The sequence below is a fragment of the Pogonomyrmex barbatus genome, unplaced genomic scaffold (assembly GCF_055798465.1).
Source record: "Pogonomyrmex barbatus isolate J1 unplaced genomic scaffold, ASM5579846v1 scaffold22, whole genome shotgun sequence".
Taxonomy (NCBI): Eukaryota; Metazoa; Arthropoda; class Insecta; order Hymenoptera; family Formicidae; genus Pogonomyrmex; species Pogonomyrmex barbatus.
The window spans coordinates 2,482,095-2,505,560 of NW_028297119.1; the positions used below are offsets into that span (position 1 = coordinate 2,482,095).

Below are 23,466 nucleotides of genomic sequence, written 5' to 3' on the forward strand. Positions count from 1 at the left end.
TTTTTTTCTCTCTGTTACGCGCTTACATATTTTGCACGAGCTACGCTGAAAGCGGCCGATTCACTCAGTTGTGGCAGAGGAAGGAACGAGGCTTCTCTCGTGGAGGAGCGATAAAACGAGCGGGTCGGCAAAGAGGGATGGCTCTCTTGTTTCGTATAGGTACGCGTGTTTCGTGTCTGCGTGCGCGTGTACGCGTGGGCAGCCGTGTACGTCCACTAATTTAAATTGCCGTTTCGCTCTCAAGTATTCCTAGGAGTAATCAAGCTCCGGTCGGCCCAGACGGAAAAGGCCATCCATACGCGGCTACGCGCTCTCCGGGGCAACCCTTCTAATTATTTTTCGTGAGTAGAAAATTATGCCCGGACATCCGAGCTAACGCGTGGCGGCTATTCCATCCCCCCCCCCACCCCTCCTCTTCCCCCTTTCCCTCGCCTCCCTCATATTCCATTGCGGATTCTTGCAGATCTATGATATAGTCGAGTGTATAGCAGTGCCGCCGGATTTCATCGCTAACATTTGCGGTCGCGTTGGTAATTCGCTGGCGCTCCGTGGTGTTTCGGAATGTAACTCCGTAGCGCACAATCGTGTCTATATATTTAATGCATCTAAAGCTTTGTGTGATGTACATATATCTCACGTTGCAGAAAGTTTCTGCCGTGAATATAAGGAAACTGAGGGTCTAACTATGCAGGGCACAAGTGCATATACAGTACACTCTTGTAGTTCTTTAACGAATCCGTTTGTGTTGCGCTCCTAGTCTCATATAAATACCTTTACTTAGCTCATATTTATGATATATCAAATCCTTTCTCATACTGCAGAATGGAAGCGCGGACCAATTGCAATTAATCAATGCACAAATTACTGAAGTACCAGCAACAAATTCAAAGAGCAGGTTTCATGATGATATACTATTCGCTAAATATTAAGAGTTAAGAATGCAAATGTAAAATGTAATTATTCAAAATACAAAGATCATTTGCTATAAACAAGAATATCTTATTAAAAATTGCATTTTTCCCTGAAAATTACTATCGAATTATTATAAATTGCTATAATGTCATTTTATTATACGTCTTATGTTAGACGTTATCTAAATGCCAAAAACATTTAATAGATATATTAATCATTATAATTTTTCCTCCTCTTATAATGATTATACACTTCTTTCTTTTACTGTTTTATAATTTTACTAATAAAAAAGTATATAAAATTGCGAAATATAAAATAAAATTTATTAATATATTATGTGTTATTTTATACATATATATGATAGATATATTTTGACAGATATATTTTGCATTATTAAAATATTAAAAAATTTGTAATAGCATAACGATATTTATTATTCTTTTAATAGTTCATTAGATTTTTAAAAAATTTTATTACTTTTATTATTTTATTATTGGAATTTTATTATTGGAAATTTCATAACAAGAATTACATCGTACAATAAATTGTGTGAGATTATAAATTTAAAATATTTTTATGTTTTAGTATTATTAAATCTAATATTATACGTACTATGAGGCAATAGATATTAATAAAAGGTAGGCAGAGACAAGTCTCGAAATGCTTGCGGCATGATGAATTTCGATGTACGTTCCAACAATTATCCTTGAAGCAATATCAACCATTATACATGTTTACGATGCATTTGTGTATCAATGTTCACGCGAATGTGTGTGAGATATGTGAATACCGTCACGATCCTAATTAAGACCCGATAATTTTGGCGCCTACCATAAACGCAAATATATGGCTGATAACGCACGTGCTCATTTACGCGCACTATTCGGTTGAATCACGATACAGGCTCAAAGCATAAGGTGTTAACTATATATCGTTCTAATACTGCTTCTGTAATCTGACAGAGATTGTAATTTAATAACCCCGTACGCACAGGAGGAATTAAACATGGCTCGAAATATTTTGATCTAAATGCATTATCTAAATCTAAACGCATTATCTTATTTCTACGAAAAAAAATTGAATTAAAAAATTATAATTAATATATTTAATATATTTTAAAAATGTATATTTTCTTGTATTTATTTATTTATTTTATATATTTCGAGTAATTTAATAATATTGCTTAAAATAACGTTTTTGTAATATTATTGTTTGAAATAGCAATATAAATATCCATTATTTACAAAAAAATTATTACAGTAAAATTATTGTACGTATATTGTCATTTTGAATATCATAATTTCAAAAAATAATACAAAAAATATATTTCGCAGCAAAAATTTTTTTTTCAAGGCAGTGCGATGTTAAGTCACAGAACGTTGTTATCGTCCTTCCATTGAATGTTGAGTATCCGTATAAAGACTATTCTCTTCTACCGGTTGCCCCTGACATCTCAACGATCTATATTTCTGGCAGAGCCATCCATCTTTGGACCGTTCAGGTGACTAACGCGGAATATATTGTACTTCGCGCTACATTTGCGAACTTTGATGCATCGTCGCGTTTCTCCTGTTCCGCAGTCAAGGAACCCTATATATATATATATATATATATATATATATACACATACATACATACATATATAAATGTACATACATATATGATAAATACTTATTTATTGGTGATGTTTTATATATGTAAAATATAAATATTACAAAGATTTCCTTTATTTTTTTAAGTAAAAGTATCGCATTTTATGTTAAAAAGGAAGAAAATCTTAAGTTGATATGTAATAATCATTTACACGTTTATCCTGTAGACACTTCCAATGTAAATGCAATACATATATTGGCAGCACAATACTATTTCTTCTGTAATCAATAATTCACATAAGACTGGGGGACGGACATATAGGGGAAATTTTGGACTCGCACAATTAATAATCGCATGGGATATTTTTCCAGGCTCCTATATGCACGTGAAGTTTATAGGCGCAAACGCGCACGGTGTGAGACACCAATGGATATTGAATTGTAGATACATGCATACAAATAATTCGCACATCAATGTACGCGGCTGCGTTACGCTCCTTTCTTTTTTATATCTGATCCTAAAAATAAAAATTGTAAAATATTTTACACAAAATTTAAATTTTATATGGGGGGGGGAGGAGGGTGCGATAGAGAGTGACTCGATGAATATCCACTCTAGCGCATTCGCGTATGTATGGCCCCAAAAAATAGATCTGCAAGAGATACGCAGCCTCACAACATTTCCTTTTTCATGCGAAATTTTTTTTTTTGCAATTGATTATCACTCATAGCAATATTTGCTCCTCAACATTAAATACATATCTATAATTATTTTTTTAATATAATGTTAAAAAATACAGTGCACATGAAAAAAATAACTGAGATAAAACTTGATTATTTGATGTTAAAGAGAGCCGTATAATTTCTAAAAAGATAATTACATATTAATAATCAAAATCAAACGAGCTCGCACTTCGTCGTGTATTTGCAAAATAATTAGCCGTATACCGAAATAGCGAGATTATATTCTCCGCTGTGCGCGCAAAGGTTGTACTTCTGATGAATTTGCAATTCATATAATTGCACACTACTCGTACACACGCGTACACACATATTCAGAATTCAGCAGATAGTATATAGCATCACTCGCGAATATAGATATACAATCCTAGCGCTGTATCCCGTCGCAAAGGCAAATGGTTCAAAAGCCGCCATTATTCGTCGCAGGCGCGAATCAGAGTCCGCGGAAGTACCGCGGCTTAATATCTCGGAAAGGGATAAAATTGGAAGTCCGCAACGGCGCGGAATGAGGAGAAAATGTCGGGGGAGCGTCGGGGTTGGCGCGTGAAGCCGAGATGCCAGGGACGTTTGCACCGCGTGCGGATAGCGGCGATGACAGTGCCGGGGACAATGTCACTGTCTAGCGTCCCGTGGGATAAAGCGGGAAAACAGTGCGAAAAGCAGAAAGGTGCGGAAGAAGATGGTTTAGCTCGCGGATGGATATTGCGCGCAACTCGTACAAAAGCCGCGTCCGCATCCGGGAACCGACACCGACCTCCGGTCCTTCGTTCGCGGAACAGACCGTCCGTTGCTTTCACGACCATAGAATTATATCTGAGTTTACGTTCACTGTTCCTAATCGCACCCGCCGGATGTTTTCCCGTTGAATTTCGGAGTTGCATCGTCCATATTGTACCATCGATAACATCTTATGTCGAAGCCGCGTGTTCGGTCGATTATCCTGGCGGATGTACCGCATTGCGTATAAATATGTAGAAGAGAAGAGAAGGCCGTACTTTCAAAAATTAATAGTTAAAATTAGAATAAATAAACAACGTTTCTTTCTTATGATATATAGCGGATGAGAGAATATCATTTAACTTCTTTCTTCTGTTTTCTAATATCTCAATCTATTTTTTTTTATCAATTTTTAATTTTAATTAATTTTTAATTAATTAATTTTCTTTCAATTTTTAATTTATATTAATCTAATAATTTTAATCTAATTTTCTTTTAGAGAGGATTAACAAGATATTAATAAAATTTAAGATAAATATGTGTCTGAATAAATCATATTTTATTATTGAACTTTTATCTTATTTATAAGTGAATATAATTGGTACGACTAAATATACTTCGAGCGAATTTTATCAATGAAAAATACGCGCTCGTACGGTTGAATATAACGATGGATTCATATTAAAGTTTTCTGGCTGCCAGAAATTCTTCCGAGCTTCATTTTCGTTATTAAAAAAAAAGCGAATGCATTCGGATTCTAGCGATATCGAAATGTTGGCGAAAAACTCTATATATTGAAGATTAAAAAAGTATTTTATATCTGATCGCACAGTTATTTATTTTTACTTTATCGTCAAGCGCTTACATCATCATTATGTCGACGACGAACATGTTCTTTCATTTGCACCTCGATGTACAAGATGTACAAGAGAACACTTCTTTTTCTCTTTCCCTCTCTCCCCCCCCTCTCTCTCTCTCTCTCTCTCTCTCTCTCTCTCCTCTCTTCATTCTGCCACGTCTCTTCATTCGCGAGCATAGGTGTAATCTAGCATCCGTACATCTACAACGCGGAGACAAGACTACCGTGTTAAGATAAAAAAAATGTACGTAAAGTAGGGTTCGTTCTCCGGGAAAACCTACTCGTAGGTTTACAACGCGCGGTTGGGCGACCGCGCGCGAACAAAACGATCTCTTGTTTAGACCCGTGTCAGTGATCTTCAAAGCCGGGACGAAACGCCGCCCTCGCGGAAACGAAGGATATTACGTCGAAATTGTACAGAATGTAAAATGCACGAGATATCGCGCGCCCGGCGAGGCAGGACGCTCGCGACGAAAGGACGAAGGACGAAGGAGTAATTAAATTCAAGTGTAAACGCTTTGAATATCGACATTTACGTTAATTGTTTCCAAGAATAACAAACGAACTTCTTGGCGGCGGCCGCCGTGGTTCCGCGGCGTCGAGTTTTCGATGATTGCTCACCTCCCGCGGAAAGATAAAGAGAAGGCGAGGTAGGTTGAATTGGAGAAAGAGAGAACTCTGAGAATTACGGAGGAGAAGTAAATTAATCGGACCGAACGGTCCGTTATCGGTACAAATAAACTAACGTCCGTGCGCTCAACCTCCCCTCCTCCCCCTCCCCCCTTCCCTCCCCGTATTGCTGTAAATCGGACTAAGCCACGATATCTTGCACAGCGTTGCATTAGAAAAAAAAAAAAAAAAAAAAAAAATACAAAGAGACAAGTGCACACGGCGAACGTGACTTTCGCCGATGAAACTGAGATAATTTTTCAGCGTCTGTATGGTTCGATTCGTTAAAGCGAAGTAAGATATACGTGTTTTATCAGAGAACACGTACGTACATTACATCGACGATACGTTGAATTATGAAAGAGAATATAATGGTAGATAATCTACTGAGCGATGCGCCGAAGGTATTAACGGTGATTTACGCTGTGAAATAACAACAATAATGCACTCAGATGTGGCTAATGCGCGATGCATCAACCATCGGCGTAACTAAGACAATTGTGAGAAATGTATAAAGACACGGTGCAATATGTGTAATCCGAATCTTCGAGCTTTCGCAGTAATCCGAACTGTTTGTCAAGTATATGCATATAAGCTGAACATACATTTTCGCATTTCGCAATAATATCCTACGTACGTAGTCATCTGAATAATCGGGACGTGCTTATGCATTAATTAGTGCAAGTTACGAAGGTGACATTGCAAACTTGCATTATATAATTATTCCTCCAGATAATCTCAGGTATCTCTGTTATTCTAAAATAAATCTGAATTAATTGAAAAATCAATATAGAGTCGAGCCACGTAATGTGTACATTGTGACAATTTTGCGTCTCTCTCTCTCTCTCTCTCTCTCTCTCTCTCTCTCTCTCTCTCTCTCAAAATGTCTCTTTCATAATGATCTGCCAAGTGAACTAAAGAGGGAACAAAATTTAAAATGTTTTAGAAGATTATTGGCTCAACATATTAAGAGGAGGGAGCGTGAAAATAACATATAATAATTAATTAAGAGAGGCTAGCAATATTTATGTAATTATTATATATTTATGTAATTATATTTATGTAATTATATTTATGTAATTATTAAATGTGTGTGTGTGTGTGTGTGTGTGTGTGTGTGTGTGTGTGTGTGTGTGTGTGTGTGTGTGTGTGTGTGTGTGTGTGTGTTAATTGTAATGATAGCTATGCGCTAATAGTATATATCAATCAATCTCTCGCTTTCTTTTTCACTCTCAAGTTTTTTCTTAGATGTCAAAAGGAGAATAATTCGCGCAAAAGGGAAGCGTAGTACGCGTGGCGAACAAGAAAATGTAAAAATATCGAGCCATCGAAACGGAGTGCGAAAACGTGACAGAACGGAACGAGATCTCTGCGCGTAAGTCACCGGTGACAGGCCGAGAACAACGTCACCGCCCGGAACGACGTGAGATAAAGAGAATACTGCGTTAAACGAGACACGGTGAAACGAGAGGACGGTGAAGGGGCGCGCAAGAAATGCGATAAGAAGAAGAAGTGGCAGAAGAAGGAGACGAAAAAGGAGAAGAGGCAAAGGAGCGGTTAAGCCACTGACTGGATATTGCGCAGTGGCGCAAACAAAAACCACCCAACCGCAGACCACCACCACCACCACCACCACCACCACCACCACCACCACCACCACCATCACCGCCATCGTCGTCGTTGTCGTCGTCGTCGTCATCGTCGTTGCGAGGAAGTCCTCCCTGCGAACCCTTCTTCACCGCCCCTTCCTGCCCGCCTGCCTCGTTCCTAGTTCCATCCAGCCCCGACTCGACGTCGACCGGGATGAGCGCCGCTATCTCTCCGCAAAACATATAAACTTGGGCAACAGAAGGCAAGAAACTTAATTCAGTGGAAAATACACAACAGATAAAGCTGCTTTCAGACGTGCTGGTGAAAGGAGCGAATGTCGTTGCTCGCGATGGCTGGCGATGCTTTCAGCAGCGACGCGCTAAATGAAGCCGATCGCCAAAGGGCCACTTCCTGTCCGTTGCTAGCCACTCGCTTTAATGTCCGGGAAATAATCGTAAATATTTTCCATGTCAACTCTCCGACAACGAACCCGTTTTTCCGTTTCAGCCGTTGTTCGATGTTCGACGCGCATACAGAGCTCGTTTCTCTTTCTCTCTCTCTTCTCTCCCTTTTTGAAAAATTTATTGAAATTACAGGCGATATGACGGCCGCACGTGTCAATGCTTGTAATCCAATTGAATGGCATTGTCATTGATATAACATATATTGGCATGTAACTCACGCATTCACGAACATTCCTAACATATGATGAAGCCGAAAACACTTTTGGTCATAGAAATACACATAGGAAGTTGAGAGAAAGAACTTTCTTTTTAATCTCCATTTTAGTCTTGGCTTTATTTGGAACAAAATGCTTGTAAAAATATTTGAGTTTTGCACAATCCGAATCATGAATTAAGATTATGAAAAAAAAAAAAAAATAAACGTAAATCTCTGTTAATTTTTAAAATTGACCTTTCCCTCATATTAAATGGGAAGATTTTAATTAGTTACATTAAAAAACATAATAGCGGTGTTATTAATCCATCAACCCTTTGCATGTCCAAATATTAGATGGTCGTGGTCATAGACATACCATACGAAGCGTAAAATGCCACTTTGCCGTCAGACAAGTGAACCCTAAGGGACAGAGGCAAAGCCAGCTATATTTGGGGCGGAAAAACAGCAGTCTTGCTACGCTAATGCCGTGCATTACAGCGTTGCTGTGTGGAGGACTGTACAAGTAGAGCCGGTAATTTGTAAAGAACCGCATCGCTAATGATTATTATATAAAATTATCGCTTAAGCGTATAGTTTGATCGCAAAGTACCTTCCGTGGAAAATTCGCATTATCATTTTCCGAGCGAACCATGACAATAAACACGACTTCCTCTATTTCCTTATGCTTCATATTATACTTTAAACTTCGTCCAGATGCATTTGCGCTGCACGTTCCATTTCCCGAAATAGGAACAAGCTAGAAATTTAGAAAAACTTTGCGTGCTCAGCTATACATCCGTGAAATCTTAAAAGCTGTCGCTCCGAACCTAAAAGTCTCGAAGCCTTAAATCATCATGTTATTGTTATCCAAGACATTGGCGTATCCTGATAAATTTTTTCGACACTGCGTGGCTGCGAAATTCCTTCTCGTCTCGGAAAATGGGGTTACTTCTATCAATACGTTTCTAACTCCATCATACGATATATTCCTGAAATCGATCGCGCCCGCCGAGGCGAGGCGCGCACGTAGACGAGTCGTTCCTGGCACTCGGCGATGAATTCTATTTACGGTCTGATTCGCTTATTCAGTCTTATTGGCGCTGGCACGAGACTCTCTCGGGCGGCTAGAGGGAAGAGGTGGCGGGCACCTCGCAAAGGGAGTCCGCGAAGCGTGCGCAAGGAAAATATACGAAATGTTTCATTTATCCTGGGTACGTCGCGCGTTCCAGCGTACTGGCTCGCTTATAATGTTAGACCCAGCGCGGTTAAACTCACGCAAAATTACGTCCAGAATTCATGCGAGGCGCAGACACGAAACTCGAGCCAGCACCGCCGCACCTTGTTGCCCCGCAGATATTGTTACTCATGTGGATGCACTAAATAAATTAAAGTGCTTCAGAAACAGCGACGAGCCGTAATAAGTTAATCACTTCGCTCGGAGCTTATAGCGTGCACCAACTAATGTAATTAAATGATCGAGATAGCGTTTCTCCTCTTGTTGGAAGGATCGGGATCTTAGGCAGGAACCCTAGAAAACCCTGCGGCCGAGAGCACGCCGAGATATTCACCTCCTAGGAAGCTCGACCGACGTAATGGCGATTGCGGAAAAGGTTATTGTACGGTTGTGAGCGATCGTGAACGCGCGACGCTCGCGATAATTGCAATTGGTAGAAATGACATGAGCGTCAAAAGGCACAACAATTCTCTGGCTCGTCAATAAGGGAATATCATCGTGAAACACATACCGATCACTCCAATATCTCCGACCCTTCCGTCGTACTTCAAAGCTTTCACGTTTTACGTTACGCACCGCACCACATCGTATTACATCTCCCGTTAAGGTGCGTTCACTCCGATACTAAAAGCGCTCATTGTCGTATATAAAAAACTATCTTCGAAATAATAAAATCTGACAATATATTTGAATCATTGCTTTTTTACGGTAAATCGTGAACATGATTATTTAAATGTATTTTATATAATGCTTATCTTCTTTCCTTCTAATTTAAGACTTGTAATAAGCACAATGACTCGCGCGTTTACTATTGCCATTATAAGCTTTCTAAAAAACGTGTAGTAATTATGCATATATCACAAAGCGGATAAAAAAATAAAAAAAAATTCGTTGTATCACAAAATCTCTCTAGGATGTGGATGCACCATTATGATTTTCCGGCGACGTCGAAACGTGCTTTCCTCTCACACAAGCGTACACGTTTATTCGTACAAAGGACGTGGCCGGGATGTACACAGGCGCATCCACGAGATCAAAGTCGAGACAGAATTTTGCTTCAGGGGTCTTTAACTCGACGTTATGCGGAGATCGAAGAGTCCGCATTGTACATGCAAAACACATATATCTGTATAGTAAAATGCGGGCGAAAGTTGAAGAAGTAAAATCTACACATTGCCTTTGTGCAGTCGTCATCTATTTGTCACGGTCATATAAATGTCGAATTTCCTTTATTCGTGTAGGTACGGCTTTATGTGTAAAAATATAAAAAAATATCGATAGCGCCCGTATTTGTCAGTTGATAACACGATAACACAGCTAACGATAACACGAGTCATTCTTTATTACACATATCGTTATTTAAATCACGTTATTTGGAGAAAACAAAGAGAATAACAAATATGTGAAGATACATAGCAAAACGTTTCGAAAACTAACGTGAAGAGTCGTACGTATTAAAAAAAAATATATATTTTTTTCTATTTGAAACCGGAAAATGTTAATAATAAATCAATCTCTTCTGCTATGCTCAAAACGCGAGACAGATATCACTGTTGTGATTTATCCTCTAGAGCGTATATAATTCATATATAATAAATAAATATAAATCACCCTTGACGAGATGTCCGATAAAGTAACAAAAAATTTCTTGTTGAGAATCGGAATGATTTTGTGGAATAATGCGAAAAGTTTTTACTGCTAAAAGAATGACTGATAAAAATTATTCCGCTTGCGTTTGCGCCCATCAACATTAGCATTAATGCGACGTTTATGGCGTACTATCAGGAAGTTTAGGCTGACTGTGCTCGTCTGTGCGCTTATAGAACTAAAGTTTGTTCTGCGGCAAGCTTGTTCGGCGCCAAGGAAATCTTTATCGTCGATATTGCCGTCGATAATGAGTTTCTACGTCACTCTAATATTACTTAATGTGTTCAAACGAGATAAAATGCCAAACTATACCGATACGTACATTAACTAAATGATTTTTATATCAGTATTAATGTATATATGTAATATTCTTTTTCTTTCTTCTGTTTTTATAAAAAGATCTGCAAAGTTGATAGAAATGAAAAAACATTTTTTATATAATAACGTAATACGATACGGTGCTTATATTACGATTGGATTACTTTATGGAATTCGTTAAAAAGTTTGTCCTAATCACATTAGTGGCGTAAAAAATATTATTTATTAAAATCCATTATAAAACAATTTTGATCATTAATAGCAGATCTTCGGAACAACAGACGGGATATTTCTTTCGAAAGAAAAAAATGCTTTACACACACACACATACACACACACACACACACACACACACACACACACACACACACACACACACACACATCGCTTTTTGATAAAAATTTAATAGATTGTGATGTGCATTCGTGAATAATATATTAAAAGATAATAATTATACAAATAATGCATTAAAACTTTTGTTATACATTTTTAACTGTCAGAGCTCTCACAATTATATACCGGATGATGTATATGGATCGACACATATTACCGCGAACGTTGACAGCAAAATGAGTTAGCACGTAAATGCAACATGAGACATAGATCAATATTAAAATTCATCTAGATAAATAAAAATCTTCAGTTAACATGTATCTCTCTTACAAAAAAAAAAAACTGTTAAAAAAGATCTGTTTTTGCTATGCTTGGCAAAAGTAAAATAGACATCATTTCTTATAGTTTTTGAAACAAGGCATCTGATAGGGCTAATAAAAATTACGTCACATGATAGGAATAACATAAAAAATTGAATTTAACTCGGGAAAACATGTAACTTCGCAGTCATTCGCAAGGTATATCGCTATGCTACCTATATATCATATATGTGATGCATCACGTTTTCATATAAAAAATAGTTCATAAAAATATTATATTTGATAAAAAAAATAACAAGTGCAATGAAAAGTTTTTGTGTGTTTAAACGAATATGTTCGAGTCTTATATGAGTTATTGGGAAAAACTCATGGGCGCAGGAAAATTTGTCATTTATTCTTCTTGACAAATATATGACCATTTATTTAATAAATTAAAATGTTAATATACTATCAGTTATTACTTCAATCGTTATTTCAGTCGTTGTATACGCAGATACATTCTCCCCTTCCATGATTAAAAAAATCCATCCATGTACCAACGTCAAACAAAATATTTAATTTAAAAAAATATATTTTCTTGTGTGTTATCAATCCCATATAATTTATGAAGACTCTTTTGACAATTCTTTTAACAAACATTAGGTAGAATGTTAATAAAAAGAAAAAGAAATATAATATGTGCGAACATTTACTGTTTGTAATTATTTAAAAATAAAACGAAAGAGAAAAAAAAATCCAAAGCGTAAAATCCAAAGAATGTTTACGTACTACTTTCATATACTTTAATTAAGAAAAAGTTTACCGTGGACGAAAGTACATGTTCAACCTCTGTATTACTAATTATGCGAGGGCACGTTCTGAAAAGTTTAATCCTGATTCAAAGCAAAAATGGATTTTTTACTTTTTCATGGTACGACCTAGAATTACCCAGTAGTACAAAGATACGCAAACAACGTTCTTTAATTTAAAAAAAACTGCGCTCATCTGCAATTTAAAAAATGCGAACGCACGCACTCGCAAATTTGAGAATCAATAGAGAAAATTATAGACGTAGCTTTAAAAAGAATCCTTTCATACGTAATCCTTTCGTACATATTTTTTGCGCTGTAACTGGAATTTGTTGCATCAATCGCGATTATTATTTTTACGATATTCAGAGATTCAAGTGAACTTTAAGCTCTTTTAATGATGTACTTTAATTCAGGATTACCGCAAAGAAATAGTTATAAGAAGACAAAATTGAGCGGCGTAATGAGTGAAGATGGCGGAAGAGGAACGAGTCTCATTGAGGGAAATATTTCCCGGAATGCAGGTCAAGCTTTTTCACAACCAAGAGACTGTGAGACATCGTGCGGTTTTATTACAAAGCAATGACGAATGAAAGCTGCAGCTCACACAATTGTTAGGATTTTCACGTATGTATTGTACACAGTAATATAATTACAACTTTTCAGATATACATATAATAATTTTTTGAACAATAATTTCATAAAAATTCTCTTTTTCTACCTTATATATAATTATATTTTGTAATTATAATTTACAACTAATAATATCTCGATATTATCGAGATATTATTTAAAGTTCTCACATAACACGTTACATAATACAGTTACCAGGAATTCAGTCTAATGATAGTAATTAATTTAGTATCGCCCTAATCAATACAGCGGCTTAATCACCTACCACTATATTGTTACCCCTATATTACACTTGTACAGCTATCATTTCTTGAATATAATATTTAAGTAATATTGTTTTATTAAATAGACAATATCAATAACTTTTTCGCATAATACTAAAAGTGTATTAATAAATAATCGTTAAATAATATAATTATATAATTGTACATTTGTGTTTGATTACAAGTGAAATCTTTGATGCATTAAATTAACATATTAAATTCTAATTTTCACGTAACCATATATTAAAAAATATACATAATTTTCATTATTTTTATATTACTTCCTTTGTGCATTAAAGTTGAATGATACGTTCTTCTTTTCTCATCACAACAATATGTATATCAAAATTATTTTTAATATTAGAAAAGATACATGTGTGAAAAAAGAATATTTTGAGAGTTAAATTATATAATTATATTTTTTAATCATTTTATATATTCATCAAGCAAATGTTTATTCTATATGAAACGTCACACAGATACATTCACAGAATTGCGCCGAGCGCAATCTTGCGCGGTATACTCCGCTGTCTCGGGCCTTCTTGAAAGCTGCCCGAGGCAGATTCTTCTTGCGTTTTAAAATTCTGTACTAGATGCAAAGGTCTCTCTGCACATCAAGCCCTTCGGAAAGACGGTCCTGCGTGGATAGTGCGTGTACACGTCGCCACTACGCGACGCCCGAGGCAGGCCATTAGACGGCGACAATGCGCACCCTTTTCCCGACTTTTATACGTATTTCCGCCATTACCGCGCATTCTATGTCGCAATAAATTCCTTCTCCGTCGCATTAAAATTCTTGAAGGGCATTCTGAATACTTGGCACGACGCGGCAGCGATATTGATGTCCTTCGCCGTGAACAAAACGGCTTATAGCCGTACAACGCGACCTTCCCGACTCTCAAACCCCTAAAACCCTCTCGTCCTCAAAAAAAACGGAGGTCGTGCGCGCCACTCTATCAAAAAGAGGCCAAAAGATACCCAAAAAAAGAAATATCTGCGCGAACCGAAAAGCGATATTAGCAAGTGTTACTTTTCCGCTTTATTTATAGTTCTGTATTAGCACTGATATTTCAGATCGCTTCATCGGATGGACAAATTTTTTTTTTTTTTGATGCGATAAAAAAAGTAAAGAAAATATAAGAAATAACAGGTGCTTCTTGTAATTGATATTTGATATAATTAACAATTTCTTATGTCTTAGATAAAGTTTTCCAGGAAAAAAAAAGACGAAGTGAAGTGTATCTCTATATCTCCTATTAGAACGAATAAAAACATTATGTCGGTGTATCGAGTAAACATTGACTATTGCTGCATGAGAAACCAAGAGAATTTCGTAAAAAAAGGGAGTATTCTGCTTGATTAAGCAAGCCGCTTTTTCTTCACGTCAGCTCTAATTAATTGTGCAGATCTCCGCGTTTAGAAGATAGATGAAAAAGGATTACACTTCGCGCTTATATCTTCTCTCTTTGTGCACCGTTTTGACATCATTTCTCCCTTAAATAAGCATTAGCTGCAACGTTGCTCTCGAATTACTCTATACTTGCAGCGAAATATGTAATCAAATTATGCTCACCTCACCTCGCCCGTTGTCCTACTTTACGTATATACGCTCAAGACGTTATATTACTAATTTCGCCATAATGTTGTAACAACACGGAATAGCAGGGAAAATGTTTGCCAGCGTTGAAAGGCCGGCAAAATTAATTGATCGAAAGTAAGCCCACAACATTTTCGTGTGATGAGTAATTGGATGGGAGAAGACGACGAGAAGTAGGGCCCTTTAGAGGCCAATTACTCTCTACATCGAGGAAGAGGTTATTCTAGGACGGATTGGGGGGATGCTTTCATCTCATAATTATTGGTTCGCTTGTAAACTCCTGACCTGAAATGTGAATGATCTAACACGAGGCACTTTTGTATTTTACACTCAATTATACTGATTGGTTTTCACTTGGTTTTCACTTGGTATCATAAAACATTAAGTACGTATCCTTGTTTATTTAAGATTCACTCTCAATTTGTTTTGAATTTAATTATTTGATTCGATTGTGTGATGAAAGCAAAATTAATTAATCTTAAACTAATAAATCTTAATACAAGATAATAAGTCTACACATGTACATTTTCGATTGTTTATCAATTAATTAAATAACATTTAACTACAATAACAAAATACTGTAAAGCGATTAACATAGCGTTGCTGACATAAAATTACAATCGCGTGTAAAAAAACATTAAATATGTAGAAACAGCTAGAATAAATTCTGATTGTGATTAAATTTATTTATTTTTTTTTTTTTTTTTTTTAGAATTTAATTCACTTTAAACGATTCAATTACATTTCCGATAATATGATATCATGAAATAGAATAATACGGTATCATGAAAGAGAAGTAAATTTACTAAAGCTCATACAGCATTGATATAGTAAAATAATGTAATAATTTAAAAAATAATAATATATGATTCTGATATTTTGTGAAACAAAAAAGAATTCATTTCATTGGATTAATTTAAGCAACTCAATTAACGTCAGTCGCTAATGGACTACACTGCGTTTTCGCTTTGCGATATTATGTATATATACGGATACGATTCGCCTCGATGTAGTATTATCCCGGAAAAGTTTAGCTGTTCCGTCGCTGTCAAAAGTTTCGACGTTTAGTGTCAGATATCCGGAATTATCTACGAGCAATTTCGCACGAAATAGAGACCATAATTAATGATCGTTATTCTGTGGCAGCAATATTTCATGAAATGTTTAAACAACTACTCCATTGTATTCCCTTTTCGACACCGGCTTTTCCCCCTTTCGACACGCTTCGGCCTGAATATTTTATAAATCAAGCGCCACATTTTTTTACACATCGCCCAGTGTAACGAGTATCATAAAACGCGCTTCGACACATCACATATCTCTCCCTAATTGTTAGATTTATACGTATGAATGGTCGACAATACGGGGGGACTAACATGGCTAACGCCGATGAACGATCGGCGCTAGATTTTTATGGATGGCTCGCGCGCGCATGTCGGCTACTAACTCACATTTGCGAGCACGAGAGCTATTTTTCCAATACGCGACATATCGTCATCATGATGCTCGCTTCCACCAGGGGAGATTCAATCTAGCCGTGGCCGCACATGTGTCCCACATCTCATATGCGATATTGGATTAATTTACATTGCGAGCCCGTTAATCGGCGAGAAATAAAAAAGATAATCCGCCGCGAAATGGAATGAAAAAGCAATCTTCGCCTGGAAAACGATGCGGCTTAGCCGCCTCTTGATTACCCGTTGACTTGGAAAATCAACCGTACAAATTGGCACGATATACATACATTCGTGATATACGCCTATATGCGTGCGTATACATACGCACGTTCCTTTCTATGAACATCGAAATGTTTAATACGTAATATGTGTTAACGTAAAGAGAAAGAGAGAGAGAGAGAGAGAGAGAGAGAGAGAGAGAGAGAAACACCATCGGTTCGATTAACGCAAACTGTTTGCCTTAATCCCGATCGTGGACTAAAAACAATCGAGAAGTATGGCGAAAATAAATATAAAATTATCCCGATAAATGTAATGAACACGGTGCGTTGGAAATTATGTCATATTTTAATGTTTAATTGGCCTGTGCGGCTCGAAAAACGAGCGGCGTTCGGTCGAAAAATCCGAAATTCGATCGATTGCGGATAGTATCGCACGCAATACGTGCGCGCATTTTGCATTTCGAAATTGGCACATTGATGAATTGTTATTGTAATACAATAGTTTAATTTCACGTAGAGATGCAGTAAATGATGGATCGCCCTCGTCTCGGTGAGAGACGTAGAATACATTGGAAAAGTCATTAAACAATGAATACATTAAATCTAAACATATAACGCACATCAAAATTACGAAGATATGTTATGAATTATAGAGAATGAAGTAACTGTTGAACTATAATCATGTTGAATATTTTCGGAAATATGAGAATAGGAGAAAAGTTTATCTAGAAAAAGATACATAATTACTTTAAAACGATTTATGAAATTAATAATATACAAGTACGTATTTTTTTTTAACAAATATTTTCTTTATTCAACTTGTCTCATTCTGTATTGAGAATATTAAGATAATCAAAAAGTAAATAGTTTATGAGATATTTTATATTTTATGTCAGAATATGCCAGAATAAGGTGTAAAAATCTTGTGAATTGTTAACTTTTTCATATCCGTACTTAATATTGTTATATCCAGAATAATTGGAAAAATCATATCATATAACATGATTCTATTTAATGAATATGATTCTATTTAAAAAAAATGAAGTTGACATTCGGGTCTTCGCAAAACTATTCTATCTAAAAAAAGTGTTAGCATAATAAGACGATCACGTCTGTACCATATAATTTTTATTGAATACATTTTTCGAAAATATGCACGTTGGTAATAGTGATTATTTCACTATATATTTTGATTAGTGCTACATTTATATAACGGTATTTGTTATTTTTTTTTTTTTTATAAATCTTATATTTTTAATTGAAATTTTGAAATGCTTATAAAAGGAAGAAATTGTTTACGACGTTGCACATAAAATAATAGTGCAGACTGTTATTATTATATATATATATATATTTTAACGTAATATGATATTACTATAAAATTTTAGTTCAACTTATAATATCCATAAAACTCAAAATTTTCATTCGCAAATTCAAAATTTGCTGAAACAAATAATTTGACGATAAAATAATAAAAATATGCAAAAATAAATGTATTTTAATTATTTTATCATAACTTTATCATAATAATACGTTTTATAAAGTTAATAAATTCTAATGTTTGATGCATTGTTAACGTCATAACGTTCGACATGAAGCTAAGAATGATTAGAATCATTATATGCAGAGTTGTATGTAACCAGCTGTTTTAAGTAACATCTATTGTAATATATAATAGTTATCAATCGTTTTACGTAACTGTTTTAGTAAAATGATTAATAACTATTATAGTTCTACTGTGCTTTTTGTCATTTAGATGTTAACTTCCGCACATTGCAGGTAAGAAAAAACTTTTAATAATTTCTTATTTTACGATACAGCATTAAAACTTTAATTTGAAATTGATAATGTATTTAAAGAAATCACAACCACTGTTATATATAATTATATATTTTAAATAAAATAAAAATTTTTATAATCTTTGATATTCGAATTTAGATTAAAGTCTCATTTTATTTTATGTGCTATGTAATAATACAATTAATTTCTTATAAATTTCACAGATAAGTCACAATTATTATATTCTTTGAAAAATATTAATCTAATGTTTCTTTTGTTTAGAACATCTGTTAGCATATTTTATTGCAAAATGAAGTTTACTTGCATAATATTAATGTGTCTGTCTGTGATTGTGGCACAGAATACATGGAATATGGTAACAGATGATAGGTACGTTATATCGTTTAGTAGATCAGTATTTCTTTTTTGTAATAGTTAAATTATAATTTATAATTATGTTTTATAAGAATTTTACGGAATTTATTACGTGACATACTTTATAAAAAATCATTTTTAGGTTTATAGAAAAAACTTTTGAGTCTTGATTTAATAGTCAGAATTTAATGGGACCTTTTATCTATTCATGAATTTAATAATATAAAAAAACCTAAAAAAAATTAAAAGCTATCCAAACCTTATATTATCAATTACAATTAAAAAAATAACTAATCTAATTTATAACTAGTAAAAATACAAAATTGTTATATTTTGAATCAAAATTTTGTGGCTTTAGACATAAAAATATTTGGTTTTATATTTGGTTTTAATATAAATTTTTATTTTTATATTTGGTTTTAATATAAATTTTTATATAATACAGAACCAAAATTATTTTTCGGAGATATGCAAAGATAAATCTATATTAAATCTGTAAATATCATAATAATATATTTCTTTTTATTACAAATTACTTAGTGGCTATCTGGATTAATAATGTCACAAAACATTTTTTGAAAATTACTGTCCAATATAAATTAAAAATATTTTTCAATAAAATAACATTTGCTATTGACACAATAGATTTGTAAAATTTATCAATACAAAATGATTACAATAAATCCCTCAAAATTTTAATATTTATATTTCATTTTAAGAATATTACTTATTACACACACACACACATACACACACACACGCGCGCGCGCGCGCACACACACACACACACACACACACACACACACACGTCCCATTGTGATTTTATCAGTTTTTAAACATAATAATGTATTTAATCGCAGAAGATATAAAAAAAAAATAATATGATATCATTTAGAGACGAAAGGAAATCGTGAGAGAATATCGTTCAACAATATCGTCGACAATAGTTGATATTGCTATATGTTTCTTCGATCTTATACGTCATCATTTCCGATGTTTCTTGTTGAAAAATTTCTAGTCAGAGTCAGTCGGCGAAGAGTGTATACAACTGATATAAAATGGGTGCTTCCCGTCTATTACTTCTCTTTTATTCTGTTATATTAACATTTTTCATTCTCATATAACAATACCCTAAAGCTACATGACTGCAACATGTGTTGTCGTAATTTAGCAAAAAATAACGAAATCAACAATTTTCGTATAAAGTAATATTGTATAATCCGTTAACTTTCCTTTTTCAGGTTCCTATCTCTATATCATGCAAGCCAGACGAATGAATTATCACGAATACAATAATAAAATGAGTTAATGAAACAAAACACATTACAAGTAACATTACTTACAATGAGGTATAAGAGTGTTTATAATTGTGTTTACATGAAGTAAAACTACTATGAAATATATATTATATGTGTAAATTTTTAAATTAATAAATAAATATATCTTTGCATATAAAACATCACTTGTTAAATATTTTATAATAAATATATGGATGTTATAATTATACAATATTTTTTAGGAGAATAGTAAGAGATATACTTACATGTAATGTAATAATAGACGGTTGTAAGAATCATACTGAATGTTCTGGAGAACTAGCAAGTATATATTGATAATGTTGATTGCACTAAATCTCCGAGGAAAATATCCCGGATTTCATATACGGAGGCTTGCAATGCTGGAAAAGTAATTATATTTCTATAATTATATAAATAAGTACTGCCGTACACATACATATGATTTGAAAATCTATTAACACATTAAATTTGTGAGTTGCAAATGTATGCCTGAATTTATCGTTTTTCTATGCATCTATGCAGTATCGCATATCGAAAGAAGAACGTTACGAATTTTCCGCAAGATTATATGTATAATTTAGCTTTTTGGTTTTGTTGAATATTATCACATACATCTTCCGGAAATCACACAGAAACGGACTATGACTGACTGTCAACGCCTGTATTATATGCATACATTCCGGCTCTGTCCTCACGTTGCACATGCCATGTGTTAACATACGAACAATCGGGCGTACACGAAATTTACGCGCGTGCGCTTAATGCGCCCGAGTGAGAGGAAACCAGCGTGAAAAGCTGTTTGCCGAGCTCCATTGTTGGAGACACACGGAACCACATGCGTATTAAATATTACGTGTATGCACAACGGCACAGGTGTAACATGTACTAATCAGCAATGTGTAGGCGGTACATTCAAACAATTGTGTTCCCAATGTCGATTTCTTACGACTTACTTCGATTTAGAAATATGATTCTTATAATAGAAGTAAACGATACGTATCAATAAATTATGATAAATAACGTAATTTTATAAATAATATTTTATAAATAAATAACGTTTAAATTTTAATTTCTATATAAATTTATGGAACAATTTAATCTTAATTTCTTCTTAGCAAAACTATTCGAATTCTAAGTCGTTTCAAAAGTAAACAATTAAAGATACAAAAATTTTCACAAATTTTGTTTTAACAATTGAAACGAATGACAAAGCTTTAAGGTTTATTTAGTTTACTTAAAGGACCCGACATAAAACCACGTGATTTTGACTCTCTGTGAAATTGACTGAAATTTTAGCATGTTATAGATCTTGATATATTGATCAAGTTTTCTTAGGCACAAAGCTTCAAAATGGCTTTTTTGTTACAGCCGTTTGAAATGTTGTATTTTATCATTATTCTTGTAATGTTCCAAATCGGTTTTTTATAATAAATCGAGAGATTTTAGATAATAATATGCGATTTATCTACATATTTGAGAAAGATTTATAAGTATATGTGTATATGCGTTTGCCTGTGCATATGTGTGTAATTGTGTAGAGAGATGGAGCTAAATAGTATGCTACTATTTAGCTCCAAAAGCACATGTTTTAAAATGTTGAAGTAACAACAAATAACACATACTAATTTTCACCAACTTATTTAGCGCGCACGCACACGCGCACACACACGCGCGCACCAGCACATATATGCACGCTATAAATATAGATATATTTGCATGCATTGTGTGCATGCGCGCGCGCGCGTTGTGTGTGTGTGTGTGTGTGTGTGTGTGTGTGTGTGTGTGTGTTCTGAGAAGTGGTGAAAATTAGTTATTTGTTATTATTCCGACATTTTAAAACATATGCTTTTGAAGCTAAATAGTAGCATACTATTTAGCCCTCTCCCCTTACATAAATACACACACACACACACACACACACACACACACACACACACACACACACACACACACACACACACACATATGCATAGGCAAACGTATACATATAAATCTTTCTCAAATGTGTAGATAAATCGCATATTATTATTTAAAATCTTTCGATTTATTATAAAAAAACCGATTTGGAACGTTACAAGAATAATGATAAAATACAACATTTCAAACGGCTGTAACAAAAAACTAGCCATTTTTAAGCTTTGTGCCTAAAAAAACTTGATCAGTATGTCAAGAACTATAATATAAAATTTCAGCCAATTTCACAGAGCTCTAAAAGCACGTGGTTTTGTGCGGAGTCCTTTGTAACTTTAACAAGATTTTGATGTAAATTTAGAATATTTATGAATCAGGGATGTGCACACATGATATATGTTAATATAAAAAAGGCGAATTTATTTTATGTTAAAAGTTCTAAAAGTTTAATAATTTTTTGTAATCTAATAATTTTACAGGATGTGGGAGAATTGGAATTAAAAACAGAGTGGATAACTATTCGAGGATTACTGGAGCATGGAGAGTCATTATATAATCAAACATTTTGTCTTAATATAGAAGACATTTAGAAAAAGACAAGTTAAGTGGGCACAGATAGTACAGATATAAGAAATGAAATTAATCAAATAAAAGTTCAGAAATAATTTTTAAAATTGATTCTTACTAATATATCATATCTTAATTTAATTAAATAATATGCAAATATTATATCGGCTATGTGTCTTTAATATACATATTTGATAACATTAATATTTAATATTTAAAATTCATGAGATAGTGCGTCCTCTGTGCACTATATTATGTGTGTTAAAATAAATGTTATGCATGCAAAATATTGTATTTTCCGTTATATTTCCTGTAAAAAAAAAAGAGAAAATTAATGTAAAAAAGTATATTCTAAAAGTCAATCAGTCGTTATAATTGGACAATTATAACAACAATGAGATTGTTTCTTGCAATTAAAGTACTTTTCAAGAGTGTTAATTACGGTTGATTGGGAAATATTCTATGGAAAATAAAAACTCTTCTACTGAGATCATTATTGATTTAAAATAGTAGAACCATTACTTGTACAATTTTTGTTTTTAATCAATTGATGATTTTTATTGATATTATATTTGCAATAATTTATATATATATATATATGAAATATATGTACAGAGAATTATGATATATTTCATAATCCTTTACATTAATTTTCAATTATTCGTTGATTTTTATTTCAGAAAAAAGTGATAAAAATCACGAAATAAAACACACATGTTGTATTATTGTTGTAAATCTTGCAGACTAATTTGTGAACATTTACGCCGTTGGCAGGCAGCTTGCCATCGTCTCTATATTGCAAGTCATCGGTTCAATGCACCGTAACGCGCGACCGTAAGACTAATTCACGCTTAACAACCGCGCTGCAATGTTACTCGATGTTCGACTTGAGGCGATACGGGTACCTGGTGGCGTCATTAATTAATCGCGAATGTATCGAAATATCCGAGACCGCCTCGTCGGATGTAGTTTGCGCGCCTCGAGC

General features: G+C 34.2%; 1 long non-coding RNA gene across 1 annotated transcript; it reads left to right on the plus strand.

The window, feature by feature from the left end:
- On the plus strand, positions 1-22,884 carry LOC148936440 (uncharacterized). The gene is made up of 5 exons (XR_016139566.1): positions 1-341; positions 6,739-13,007; positions 19,947-20,054; positions 20,225-20,391; positions 22,394-22,884. It is a non-coding gene; the product is annotated as an uncharacterized LOC148936440 (long non-coding RNA).
- Positions 22,885-23,466: the final 582 nt, after the last annotated feature.